This window comes from Alligator mississippiensis, chromosome 5 (assembly GCF_030867095.1).
Source record: "Alligator mississippiensis isolate rAllMis1 chromosome 5, rAllMis1, whole genome shotgun sequence".
Taxonomy (NCBI): Eukaryota; Metazoa; Chordata; order Crocodylia; family Alligatoridae; genus Alligator; species Alligator mississippiensis.
Window position 1 is genome coordinate 200,362,379 of NC_081828.1, and position 14,802 is coordinate 200,377,180.

Sequence of the window (14,802 nt, forward strand, 5' to 3'; positions counted from 1 at the left end):
CCATGAAAGCATACAAATAACACTTGTTCACCTGGTCTTATTAGCAGCCAACACTGTTATGTTGCCGGAAATCTGAACTCTCGCACCCTAGGCCTGAGCCAAGATTTGAGGGCTCTTGAACTAGTGGAAATCGCAATGCACTTATCCAGGGGTCAAGTTGCAGACTTTGAATCTACTTGAAATCCATTCATTAACTTCCTAAAAGAATATCCACCACATGAGAGTGACCTTGGCATAGCACAACACCACCCCAACTTTCCAGCGAGGAACAATGAAAATGAGTCATTGTTAAACAGAGCGTCTTCCCTGAGTTATGTTATATGACATAAATCTGCTAGGCTTGGAATGGTTTTACAGAGGAGGAGTTCCTCAATCTGTGATGTTACCCTTCAATAATATTAACTTGTATTGTTGTATTCTGGCTATTCAAGTTATGAAGTTACAACACTGCATAAGGCACAAATGTGTACGTATGACTGGCAGAAGAGAAAGATAGTTACAAAAGACAGTAAGCTGGCTGAGCTTCCATAACCACACATGAGTAACATTTACCTGTCAAATGGGAGGAAAAGCAAGGGATGGATTGAATACTGAAGATACCCAATGTATGTGGCACATCCCTGCTAACTTTTTTTGTTGTCTGGGGTGATGGTGCAACCCTGACAAGGAACATCTCTGGTTTCGGGGCTCATCCCTGTATCTCTGGGAATTGCAAACATCAGTATTTTTACCAGTTTTACAAAAGTTTTGGTTCAGATTTTCTAAGCCGTGTTGGAAAACTGTCAGCTAGTGAAATCCGTGGCTGGCTAACTAATGGTGAATGAGGTCTCTGACTGTCAGGCAGGCAGGTATCTGACTTCTTTGGCATTTTTATGTATCTTGCCGTATAGTGCTCCTACCCTCTCCAATGTATCCTTCTTTGAAAAGGCCTTCTTTTAGCCTTGGGTGCCTGTAGATGTGCAGAGATGCTGCTCTGATGCGCTGTAATTACAGCACATTGGAGCAGACTCGATTAATCAAGTCTGCTGGAGCATGCTAATTAGCACTGTCCAGCAGCCCCAGCATCTCGTGTATTCAGCGTCCCTGGACTTCAAAATGGCAATGGGGGTGCTTTAACTAAAGCTTGTTGAATTAGTTTAAGTTAGTGTCCCCACCATCATTTTCAGGTGTGGGATGCTGAATATATGAGATGCTGTGGGAGTTGAGAGCTGCTCTAATTTAAGCATCCTCCCACCCCGCAACCCTAGAGCACATGTAGAGCTTAGCCACATCCACACAAGTGCGGATGTTTGTTTTCTTGGGGACAAGTAGCAGCAGTGCACCTTGTGCCACTGCTCCTTATCCCTGGGGAATGCCAGTGCCATGCACCCTGTGGCACACAGCAGGTTATCCCAGGTGGGGTGGGGAGGCTGGGGCCAGCAACTGTGCTCGCCCCAGCACCCTTACCTGAGGTTCAGGGGGCCTTCAGGAACTGCAGCTGTAGTGCTTCTGCAGCTCAGAGCCTGGCCAACAGCCAGAGTATGGCTGCAGCTGGCCAGGCTCTGGTTTTGGGTGGTGCACCCTGCTGCCATGTATGTTGCCCTACATTTTTTGGCATGGTTTTTTTTTTTTGTTTTTTTTTTTACCCCATAGATCTTCCAGGGTCAAACCCCCCCCCCCCGTTGTGCTGCAAGGTAGCAGTGCGGGTAGTGCCTGTATGTGCAATGTGTAGCACCACAGAAGGTCTGCAGCACTACATACCACATGTTCATGCTGATCTTGATGTGGCCCTTGAGTCCAAACCCATTTCACCATCATCCTACTTTCTTCTTAAGTGACTAATTGTAATGCAGATTTGGTCACCATAACATATTCATAAGCTAGAGCAGTAAATAGAGTTCATCCAGTTTCCATGCTGCCTCATTTTGAAAATAGCTCTATGAACACCAAAGAATTTAGGGAAACAATTTCATGTTTCAGGTTTCTAAAGGTTTTGCAGTCAGCTGCAAGTCTTAATATGTAAGTAAGCAAGCTGTATTGTCCAATACAGGGCCCTCTGGGTCCTGGTCTACATTTCTGGGGGATAGAGGGATTGCAGATTGAATGACTCAGTTATGTGACAAAAGATTTCCTTCGTATAAAAGTGTTAGTGTGCAGCTCCCTCGGTACAAACTACAGACTGTCAGCAAAACTGAATGCTCATCTTAATTCACTTAAGACATTATTACTTTCAAAACAGACTGTATGGCATTTAAGCAAATGTGGCCTGTAGAAACATCACTGGACATGAGGAAATTGTAAACAACGCTTCCAGGGAAAATTCCCCTAGCTTAAAAGAACAATCTTTTTAGCTTATAACCACGGTGCAGCTGAATAGTAGTTCTGTGAAAATGGCATTGTGACATTTCATATTGAAGTTATTCAGTGACTTCCAGCTCAAATGGACTCTATGAAAAATTCCCCTGTCATCCCTCAACTGCCAGCATTTGTCAACTGAACATTGGACAGTGGTGTATGTGGCCCATACATTTCTACCGATTAATAAAGAATTTGTGATTAGAATTTAGTTAACAGTTCTCATATGTAGAGAGAGGTAGTTAATCATGTTGGTCTGAAAATTAAGCAGGAGGCAGGGCATTTACTATAGACTACTATATTTACTTGAATCCCATTTGGGGAGTTTTCCCTATTTAACATTCTGGGGAAGGACTGGGGAAGCCTCCTCTTGGATTTAAGTATTGGCCTGGGGCAGGCGGCTGCATGAGCTCTGACTCCAGATTCAACCCAGGGCGGGAACTGGAGCTATAGCGTGCCCTGGAGCTGCCACCATTGCTGTTGCCTGCAGCTGTGGTGGATCCAGGTCTGCAGCTAGTGGCATGGGTCCAGGATTAGGCAGCACCATGAACCCAAGTTTGGGTAGTAGCGTGTGTCAGGAATTATGTAGTAATGTGGGTCTGGGGGCAGTTGGCAAAGTGGGTTGGGTGTTGGGTGGGCTGGAGCTGGAGCTGTTGCTGCCACTGCTGCCAGGGCCATATTGTGCTCTATGCCTTGGAGTTGGAGCCAGAGCCACTGTGTAGGGTGGGAGGGAGCAGGTACGGGGCTAGGCGCTGGCGGGTGGCAGGAAGTGGCAAATGGCAAGAGTGGCATGGGGGTTGGAGAGGGAGGTGGGGAGGATCAGTGGTCAGGTGGCTTTCCTTCTTGCCACTGCTTTCCCCACTGTGGTGGTGCGCAGAACAAACTTAAGATGACCCCCCCAAGATTAGATTCTATACATGGAAAATTATAACCAGTTTATAATAATTGATGTGTCAAATCTAATAATTGGAGGCTATCTTAAATTCAAAGTCAAGTTGGATTTGGGTAAATATTTTAATTTGGCAAGAGACATGAACTTTCATGAGCGTTCGTAGGCTGCAGGCTATTTCATCGGATGCTAACTCTGATGAAAACACTCTTCCATGGTAGTAGTGGCTTTGTACTGGGAAGAGGAGAGCAACAGTAGAAAATTTACTTTGATCAGTAAAATAACCTTAGTTTTTATAGAAGAAGGAATAAATCTAGAAGGGTACAGTTTACACATGCTTACTTCTTATGATCATAACTGCAATGTTGTGACTGCATGTGACTTGATTTGTTTTTCTCTGTTCAGTCATAAAATGCCCAAGAGATTTCACAAATACAATATGTAATTGTACTAAAATAAGTAGAAATTTGAAAGTTTTTCTCTTCTGTGCACTGTTCTTTGGTACACTGTTTTATCCCTGAAAAAAGAATAGTGAAGCAGTGACCTCATAATTTTTATATCCAGTCAGGTAAATGATATTCAGCTTGATAATTCTGTAGTTACATGTCCTTTTTATATAAGATGCACATTTTCCCTGACAGTAGTGAAGGTTTTAAGCAGCCACTTTGTGTAGCTATATTCTGAGATTGTTTGGAAGATGTAATGCAACAAACACTGTTTTCATTGTGCTCTGTTGTAATAAAAATTGCTTTACATATATAATTTCTGTAATATAAACACCAAAAACAATATGTTTTCAATCTACATCACTTATTGTAGAAAGACTTATTTTTAAATATATAACTGAGCTATTTAAAATAAAAATGAATTAACTCAAGGACAGATACATGCACCTTTTTGATCATTAAAGACTTATTAATAGGTCTTCTTCCAGATGAAGTTTTGCTACCCCAAGAATCTAATCTTGTAATGCCTAGGTTATTTTAGGTGGGTTCAGTAATTATTCTGCTTAATTATTTGTGAAGTGTAGTATACAAGTGTAGTACATAATTCAAAATTTGATTTGATACAGAGAAGATTAGCATGGCCCCTGCACAAGGATGACACGCAAATTCGTGAAGCGTTCCATAAAAAAAAAAAAAAAATAAAATAATGAAAGTCTTTCTTTTGATTTCTTGATATATTTTTTTTATATGAAACTGTGGGGTTTAGGTATAGTAGTGACTTAAAGAACTGAAAGGAAATTTTTTTTCCTCTCGAGGCATGTGCTTCAGACTTCATTCAGTGACTCCAGTGGATTCTGCATCAAGCCTTTAACTTTTGCTAGCCTTAACAGGAAATATTCTTGTGTATCTTGGAAGATTAGATCTATCATTTTTTAGATGTATTCTCTATCATATTTTATTAGTCATAAATAAGTGAATCGTTCTAAAACAATTACAGTTTAGGTGTACACTGCCATGATGGAAGCAGCTAAGAACATGAAAAATAATATTTACTATTGCTTTTAAATTTTCAAATTTTTCAATTTCAATCGCTGTTCAAATTTTTATTTTGTTTTGATTGATTTTTGCTTTCATTTGTTTTGTCTAACAGAAAAATAGATCTATTTGCTTTTTGGGTTTTTCTCCCCTAATAATGATTCTTGGATATTATGGACCCAGAGGTGCTCCATAATAGTTTAAAAGTTTTTTGGCAGAAATTAAGTACGAACCAAAAGTTGACCCTGACTTGAACCATTTCCATTTTGGAACGCAAGGGGCAGGAGTTGTTTCCTGCTGCTAGAGTAAAGACATATTAATAGGTTTCTTTTTCCAGATCAAGTTTTGCTAACCTAAGAATCTGTAAAGCCTAAATTATCTCAGCTGGGTTCAGTTATATCTATGCTACTTAATTATCTGTGGATCACACGGGTGTGGTCCATAATTCAAAATTTGAGTTCAGCTTTTATAAATTCATTTAATCCTCTATTTCTGTGCAGTACAGACTAGGATTTGCACTTTAGCTAGTAAATCAGAAGGTCAATAGTAACCTATAGAAGAAGGCAAGAGGCTAGAGCTTTCCCCTTTAAGAAGACTTGCCGATGCCCATTGAGGAAGTTGGAAGGTTGCAGGAAGTTCACTTTTCATATGGTACAGTTTTCAGATTATCTATTTTAGTTTTAACACAATCACAATTTGACAGATTGACAAGATATAAAAAGGTAGGTTCTTTGTGTTGGTATTCAAGTTTGTGCCATATGTCCATGGGAAAGCCATCTTGTAGTCAAGTGCAAATGAGTCAGTGATGGTGTTCATCCTTAGCAAGTGTAAAGATAAGGATCCTTTGGATTTTGACAGAACAACTGTTGTAGACTGGGGGCCAAATTCTGCACTGCTACATTTGTGAAAAAGCAGAATTTATCTAGCTCTAAATCAGTGTTTCTAAAACTGTGGGTCACAACCCAAAAGTGGGTCGCAAGAAGATTTTAAGGGGGTGGGGTAGAGAGAGAGAGAGAGAGAGAGAGAGAGAGAGATGCTCTGTGGGTAGATCTATGATCAAATAAAAAGAGGACCGGGAGGTGTGGGGCACCGCAAGCTGATAGTTATGCTACTGGGTCACTGTGAAAAAGGTTGAGAATCACTGCTTTAAAGAATACTGGATCCTAGACCATAGCCCTACAAGAGCATCTGTTATTGATTATTAGAGCAATCTAGAGTTCCTCTTTAAAAAGTCTAACTCTGGGCAATATAAATATTCACAAAGTGTGGCAGGCACTAAAATCATAAAGAAGGGAGGAGAAGTTATTCTTATAATCTGTGATAAAATGTACCGTTGAAGATGAACAGCAGTAATGGTTCGCACTTACGTAACACTTCATGTTCAAAACCCCTTGCAAACATTATCTAATTAAACAGAAAATTGCTCGGTGCTCCTTTTTTGTTTATGTACAACAAGTCACACTGGTTGCTGTGGTTATTGCAAGTTGATGATTCTTTTATCAGAAATCCTGATCTTCAACTTGTTTATGTAATATATTTTCTTAACAGAAATCCTGATCTTCAGCTTTGCTTATGTAATATATTTTCTTTTAACGTATTGTTTTTTGTTCTACTGCTGGAGAAATGCTAGCTGCCCAACCTCCCAGCTGCCCAGAGGACCTCAAGGGATTTGCTGACAGCTGTGAATAGCTGGAGCACGTTGCGTTCTTGCCAGGTCCCTCCATTTACATGCCTCTTCCTTGTGCTGTGATCACTCTATGCATCAAGGAGAGCTAGTGAAGGAGATGGTTCTGATGGCTCTTCTCCAGTTAATGGACCTCTGGGATGTGCCTGCCTCCTTTGTGTCACCTGGCAGTGAAGAGAAAATAGAGCAGGCCAAGAATCTGCCCTAATATGTGTGTATAGGGCAGATTTGGTGGCCCTGGGGGACCCATTCATTAGGAACCTACTTATGCTTAGGTTGAAATTTTTACTGGGAAAAAGAACACAGGACGTGTTTGACTATTGTGTGGTGTAATTGAGAGAAGAACATGTGCATTCAACAAGCACAGTGTTATAATATTTTTGGCATCACATTCTCCTTGTCTAAAATTATAAATTCTATATTACTCTGTCTCCTTTGCTTCCACTTCAGCTCTTTTCTTCTTCTTTTCACAGTTTCTGAGATTTTTAAAGCCAGAAAGCACCATTAGATCATCTAGTCTGATTTCTTGTGTAATATAAGGCATAACATTTCATCCAGGTATTCCTGTTTTGAACCCAGTAGCTTAATTTGCATTTGCTTAAAGCATAATGTTCAGAAAGGCGTCCAACCTTGATTTAAAGACGTCAGGGGAATGTACCTGCTTTTATCTGTCTTGTCCTGCTGGTTATACCCTTTCAAGCCCTTTCTCCTTATTTAGTCTGTTTTTTCTTCAGTTTTTTTCTACATGAAGAATGTCATCATTTTTTGTCCATCTCCTTACCTTTTCCATTAGTATTTTTGGTGTCTGTTTCTCAAATGGATTGAACTGCAGAAAGGCAGAAGGCAGCAAGACTTTTCCAAGCTCCAGTCACAAAAGCATCACTTCCTCAGGACAGTAAATCACAACACTGTTCTTGGGAGATTGTTCAGATGTTTAAAAAAAAAAAGTATTCTGTAGCCTGTGTTGGGCTTCATGAGTTCAGATTTTGCTCGATCAGTCTAGTCCTCAGCTGGACTCCTTGGACTTGTATTTAATGTTGAAATGTAAAGTATTTAACTATTATTCTTAAGCTGAATGAGGCAGTTTACTTTTCTGACCCAGCATCAGTGTAGACCTTGTAAAGGAACACCTTGAGAGGCTGGACACATTCAAGTCAGCGGGTTCTGAATGATTGCACCCCAGAGTACTTAAGGAGCTGGCAGGAGTCGTAGCTCAACCACTGGTCAAGATATTTGAAGACTCTTGGCGCTCAGGTTAAGTACCTGAAGATTGGAAGAAGGCCAGTGTGATGCCCATCTTCAAGAAAGAGAGGAAAGTAGATCCTGGGAACTACAGGCCGATCAGCTTGACCTCAATCCCTGGTAAGATTCTGGAAAAAATCATCAAAGAGTCTATTTTTGGCAAGGTGGCTGATGGCAACATCCTGAGGGACAATCAGCATGGGTTTGTTGCAGGTATGTCTTGCCTGACCAATCTCATCTCCTTCTATGACCAGGTGGCATATCACCTGGACAAGGCAAAAGTTTGTCGTCATATATCTGGACTTCAAAAAAGCCTTTGATTTGGTGTCCCACAATCTCCTCTTGGAAAAACTGGCCAACTATGGTCTCAGCTACATCACAGTCTGATGGCTGGAGAATTGGCTCTGTGGCCAGACTCAGAGAGTGGTGGTTGACGGAAGCGAATCATCATGGGAACTCTGTGACCAGTGGTGTCCCCCAAGGCTCCGTCCTTGGACCTGTTCTTTTTAACATCTTTATCAACGACGTGGATACAGGGGTCAGAAGTGGACTGGCCAAGTTTGCCGATGACACCAAACTTTGGGGTAGAGTGTCCACACCAGAGGATAAGCTGGTGATCCAGGCTGACTTGGATAGGCTGAAAAAGTGGGCAGATACAAACCTGATGACTTTCAATACCGACAAATGTAAGGTACTCCACCTTGGGGGAAAAAACCCCACAGCAAGCATATAGGCTCGGCAGCGCTATGCTTGCTAGCACCAAGGCTGAAAGGGACTTGTGGGATCATGTTTGACCACAAGATGAACATGAGCCGCCAATGCGATGTCACAGCTCTTAAAGCAAATCAAACTCTGGTTTACATCCGTAGATGCTTCTCAAGTAAATCTCAGGATGTCATCCTCCCTCTGTACTTGGCCTTGGTGAGGCTGCAGCTCGAGTACTGCATCCAATTCTGGGCTTCACAATTCAGGAAGGATATGGAGAAGCTTGAGAGAGTCCAGAGGAGAGCCACACGCATGATCAGAGGGCAGGAGAATAGGCCTTATGAAGAGAGGCTGAGAGCCATGGGGCTCTTCAGCCTGGAAAAGCGCAGGGTCAGGGGAGACCTGGTGGCAGCCTATAAGTACATCAGGATTTGGGGGAACATCTGTTCACCAGAGCACCCCAGGGGATGACAAGGACCCACGATCACAAACTCTTCCAAGAACATTTTAGGCTGGACGTAAGGAAAAACTTCTTTACTGTCTGAGCCCCCAAGGCCTGGAATAGGCTCCCTCCAGAGGCGGTGAAAGCATCCACTCTGGACTCCTTTAAGAAGCATTTAGATGCTTATCTTGCTAGAATCCTTTGATCCCAGCTGACTTCCTGCCCTTGGGGCAGGGGGCTGGACTTGATGATCTCCCGAGCTCCCTTCCAGCCCTAATGTCTATGAAATCTATGAAATCTGACCTGTTGTTTAAGGTTATGTGCAGGAGACATTGCTTCAAAGGTCATGTTTAGCTTCTAGAGAAATGAAGCTGGTTTTGGAGAAGTGCTGGTACTTCTTCAGATAACAATACTGCTGCATACTGTCCCAATTCAAGCCCCCTTCCTCCACCTCAGACACAATTTCTCTCTCTCTTTTTTTTTTTTTGTATTTTAGGACAGATGCACTCCCCCATAATTTGAGTTGCGTGTATGTTGCACTGTTAATTACTATATCAATTCACTAATTATTCATTAGATTTTTTTCTTCAGTTGGTTACTTAGTTTTCTTTAGAATATTGGCTGACATTTACTTTTTCCATGTATATGTTAGTTTGTAGAGTGGGCCTTCTCAGGGAAATGGGAATCTTGTTTAAAAGTAACATTTTTTTTTTAAGAATGTTCTGGTCCCCACATCTCACAAAGGATGTAGTAGAATTAAAGATGAGACAGAGAAGGGCAGCCAAAATGATCAGAGGCATGGATAAGTTGCCATACCAGGAGAGATTAAAAAGGCTAGAACTCTACAGTTTGGAAAGAAAGAGGCTTACTTGGGGAGGATGGATATGACAGAGGTCTACAAAATTATGAAGGGTGTGGACCAAGTGAACTAGGGAACTGTTCACCAAGTCCCAGAGTAGTAGAACTAGAGGGCATCTGCTGAAATTAGTAGGTGACAGGTTTACAACTTACACGAGAGAGAGCTTTTTTTTTTTTTTATGCAACGCTTAATTGACTTGAGGAATTCATTGCCACATGAGATGGTAGAGACAGACAACATAGCCAGGTTGAAAAAGGGATTAGGTTAATTAATGAATGATAGATCTATTAATGTCTATTGAACAGAAGGGTTGGAGATGTTTCCTCTGGCATCTCTAAATCAATAATGGTGTATGTCAGGAAGGACACTGAATAGTGGATAGATCACTCTAGATATACCTGGTTCCAGTACCCTCCCTCTACAATCCACTTCTGTCATTTTCAGAGATAGGCCTATTTGTTGTATCAAGGGAATCATGAATGTAGGTCCACAAAGAAAACTATGAACCTCCCTCAGGGAGGTCTTTAAGAGCACAGCCACTGGTTATGGGGGACAAAAAAAGAAAAACTGAACAGGGATGAGAGTGGTGATCATAGGTTAATAACAAGGGATCCATGAGGGAGCACTGAGCAGAGTATACTGGCCAGCACCCACTAGTGCAGGGGTGTCCAACCTTTTTGAATGTGGGGCCGGATCCTGAACTTTTTATCACCCAGTGGGCCGGCGAGCCATATTCAAACACCCTCTGTCCTGGGCCAGAGAGACCCTGCCTGTGTAGCCCTACTGCACCTGCCTGTTACTGCAAGGTTCATGGTAGCTGCTGGTGGGCAGGGGCAAGAGGGACCCATTCTGCATCCAGCCAGCTACTGCCCCAGGGACTGAAGGGGAGAAATAAATAGCTTCATATTTCCATTCCCCGAGCAGCGCAGCCCCACAAGCCAGCGCTGCCCAAGGTGGGCTGGAGTGAGGCGGCCACTACACTGCAGTCCCTCACCCACCTGCCTGCACGGCCCTGCTCACTGTGGTGCCCGGCTGCCCACGTACACAGCCCTGGTGGTCTCAGCGCTGCGAGCCCGGAGCGCAGGATCTGGCAGACACCAGCTCCCGCCACCTTGCCCCACAGAGGTCATGCCAGGACCCTGCCTGCCAAGGCCCCCCCTCCCCCCGGGGCTGCCCTGCCGACTGCCTGTGCCAGGTGCCACGCCCTGTTCCTGCCCCGCAGCCTCTGAGCCCAGTGGGTCCTGGGAGGCGGGTTGGATGCTGGGGGCAAGGGGCTGAGCCGGAGAGAAATAAAAGCAGGCACTGTCCTCAGCTTGTTCCATCAGGCACAGCTGGGGTAGCCCCATGCCGTGCAGCCATTGGGGTGGCGGCGGCGGGACCCGGCTCACGTGACGAGCCTGGCCCCATGGGGATGAGCAGCTCCCCTCCCCTCCCCCACCCTCCTGTCCCGAGCAAGGGACCTCGGGCCTCAGAAAATGGCTTGGTGGCCCCTGGGCCGCATGTTGGACAAGCCTGCACTAGTGGAACTCTGACTTGGACATGTGAGAGGAGTGACAGGAAAACAACTCCACGCTTGCCCTGGTCCCTCCCTTGTCTGATTGATAGAGAGCTTGGTCAGAGCCAGGAGGAGGTTGACCAGGAGGTTCCAGGGTTTAGCCGGGCCACAAATGAGGCACGCATAAACAAAAAAATGCAGGGAGAAGTTTAGCCAGAATCTCAGGAGGAAGTTCCTGAAGAGGCAGTAAAGGGGCTGCAACCTGATGCACTAAAGGTAGGTGTGCGCCCATGTCTCACTTTGTTGGCAGAAAGGGTAGGTGTCAGGGGTGTCTATGAAGCATTATGCCAGATGCACACCTGTGGAGATGGGTCCTGGGCTAAATGGACCGTTGGTACGGCACTTCTTAGGTTCTTATATAATTCATATGGATTACTCCACTCAATTCTTCATCATAATATGAAATTTTTAGTGCTCTCAGAAATACTAGCAAAACTAGTGACTGAGAGTAGGTTAAGTCAGGGATCTGTAACCTACAGTTTGCCAAGTCATTGGAGCCAATTCAAAGAGCCTCTGGGTTTTGGCAGCAAAGGGGTTTTCTGTGCTATGCCACAGCCAAGTGGTAGCAGCAGCAGAAGTGAGTGGGTCCTAGGGCACTCTGCATTGGTCTGAGTTAGGCCATTCAAGCCTCCTGGGAAAAGTTGCCAACCACTGGGTTATGTGGTTCTTTCTCTGTTTGTGTACTACCTAGCTCTTGTAGTTTCTTCACCCATTGCTCTCAAAGCTTTTTACAAAGGACAGTAGTGTCTTTACGCACTTTGAATGAGGCAACAGGGACAGAAGGCACAGCTGACTTGCCCAAAATTCCCCAGAAGAGCTGAAATGGAAACCAGGACTTCTGGAATCCAGTTTGGTGCCCTGCCCATTTCTGTCCTCTCTTTCAGCTTTTCCCTGTCATCCTACATGTAGACATGACTACAGACTCCTCATTAACTTCACTGGGAGCTCTGTCTGAGTAGAGTCTGTATGATGGGGTCCCCAGAGTTTATTTTATAGAAACTGAGTTTATAATTAGCCATTTGTATTAGAACCCTATGTTAATGATATGTGAAGCCACAGTGATTTACTCTGACAGAAGATTACTGTCATTTATATACAGTCCTCTTTCTACAATATAATAAAGAAAAAAATGTGTCAAAAAGGTAGTCAGGAGCTATTCTCTGAGTGTCGTGAAAGTTCAGCATCTTTCATAGCTTTAAAAGAGCATCCAAAAATAAGTCAGTACTTGGAGAGAAGTGCAGACAGTTCAGATGCTGAAGTTATGTCCACATGGCATGTATAGTGCTGGACAAAGGTTCCCAAGTTATCACTAAACAAGCTGCCTCTCAGCAGGACTAATTAGCCCAGCTGGAACACAGCATTTATGCAGCTAGACTGTTTCCAATACTTAAGTGAGCTCAAAATGAGCTAGCTTAGGTATTTCTGTATGGTACTACATTGTGCTCTTACACACTTTTACACATGAGTAAATTTATTCACATGAGTAGTCTTGATTTGTATCTCGTGTGTAATTTTAGGCTCTATTAAGATATAATTTTAATGTTACATCCATGTCAGAAATTGCATGGACAGTCAGTTCTATCTGGGAATACAAGCTCATTTCTCACAGACCACTGAGCAGCTGTTGGAAAGTACCTAACTAACTAAATAAAAAAGTCTGTTGTTACCATTTTGGGACTGGATTTCAATCGGTGACCAAGCAGTGCAGTACTTTTATATCTGATTATCTAGTCACCCATGAAAAATATCCTTTTTGAATGTAGCAGATGTTTACAGGTTATGAATAGATACTTTATCTTAGTTATTTTAACAGTTGCTGAGTTCTCTTGATGTCTGGTTCATGCTTTTTTTTCCCCACTGGGAATGGGCTTGAGAATGGAAACATTGAATCTTTTGTTCTAATCTCCAAACAAGTGAGGACATCACAGTTATTTACTTCCATATTTGTCTCTCAGTGATATAATGCACTACTCAACTTGCACAATAAAACTTTAATTTCCGTTCTTCAATTGTAGTGCTTTCCATTTGCAGCTCAGGTACTCTTTCCAAGCCTGAAGTTATCCACTGGAAATCCATTACATACTCCATGCCAAATTGTGCATAACTTGCATTTGTAATTATAAGTTTGTCGCCCAGATGGGAAGGTGCCAATGCGGTGTGCCTCACCTACCATGCTTTGATTTTGAAAAGAAAGGAGGGTCCTATGATATTAAGGGTACCTTTGTGCATGTTGCAGAGACTCCTGGGGTTCCTCCTCCCCTACACCTCATCCACATGCCTGCTGAGATTGTGACAGTGACTAGCTCTGCTCTCAGGCTACCTAGATCATATTCCGAGGGCACACCTCCAGGTTCTGGTGATGCCTGGTCCCTTAGCAGCTTTAAGCGATAGGCCGTCAGGGCCCTGCTTATACATGTTGTGAGGCTTTAATCTGCCTTCATGAGAAACTAATTTAATTCAGGTATTTATCCAGATAAAGTCCATACCCTGTGCCAGGTTAGCATCTATTAATTAATTCTGATGTCTCCCTGAGCTGACAAGGCCCTGATTAAGCCATGGTGTTCTTCCCCTCATTCAGTGGTCAATTAATAGAATAAAGCCAAACAACAGTCAATTCTCACTCAATCAGTTCTGGAGCAGTTCCATAGTTAGGGGTCTAAGTCTGCTCCCTGTTATGAGCCACTGACTCTTAGCAAAATAACAGTAACTCATACGGTAAACAGAAAACTTCAGGGTCTCTGCCGGGCCAGGTCTCTAGGCTCCTGTCGCTGCCTGACTTGCGTGCTTTGCTTTCCGGATCTTGTCTTGGTACCTCGGACCATGGGACATATCTCCCTGAAGTGGCACGGTGTTAGAAACCGGCTGGAAACCTCTCTGGATCTCCAGGCTGTGGAAACAGCTCTGCTTCCCTCTGGCTTTGGAGCCTCCAGGAGTTTTTCTTTGGTGGAGTTCTGTTCTCCCCTACCATGCAGCTTCACTTCCCCTTTTCTGCTTGTGCTGGGTTGTGGGGGCATGTCACTCTCAGCGTGCTGCCTAATCTGCACAGAACAGGTTTTAATAAATTGCTGAGGCAGTGTCAGTCACTGCTATGTTTCCATTGGCTCTCCACTTGAGGGTAAGCACTGCCCATCTCCTGCCCTTGCCAGGCCTCCGGTGGCTTTCCACTGGGGCTGGATTTGCCTCCGAGAGCCCCTCCTTGCTGGGACCGGCAAACTCAGCTTGGCTCACCATTACAGTAATTATCAGTATAATTTTGCTAAGAGAGATGTTTAAATAGTCTTGTTTCCATATTACTTTCAGTCTTGGTTCTCAGCTTCAAATTTGGAAGTAATGCCCCAGCCTAGGACACTGTTGGTGTTATAAATAATTGGTGTCTTTAGTTTACAGCAGCAGTTAACTCTATTAGAAAATAAGAATCCATCTCCAAAGCCAAACTCCAGGGAGGTGAACAAATCACCCTATATAGATCAGATTTTTTTTCACAAAAACGAGAGGTGCACTGATACATTGGTTCCAAATTGGATTGGCACTGATATAGAGAAAATTGGTGGTACTGGCAATTTACCTTTTTTTTTGCCTGATGTGGCCAATAATATGGCCAATTAAATGCC

The 14,802-nt window shown here is 43.4% G+C and overlaps 1 protein-coding gene and 1 non-coding gene across 8 annotated transcripts in view; both read left to right on the plus strand.

The window, feature by feature from the left end:
- The window catches only part of DIP2C (disco interacting protein 2 homolog C), a 464,954-nt gene that overhangs the window by 133,759 nt on the left and 316,393 nt on the right, over positions 1–14,802 (plus strand). The window lies entirely within an intron of this gene.
- LOC132251028 (U6 spliceosomal RNA) lies at positions 4,253–4,358 on the plus strand. The gene has a single exon (XR_009462835.1). It is a non-coding gene; the product is annotated as a U6 spliceosomal RNA (small nuclear RNA).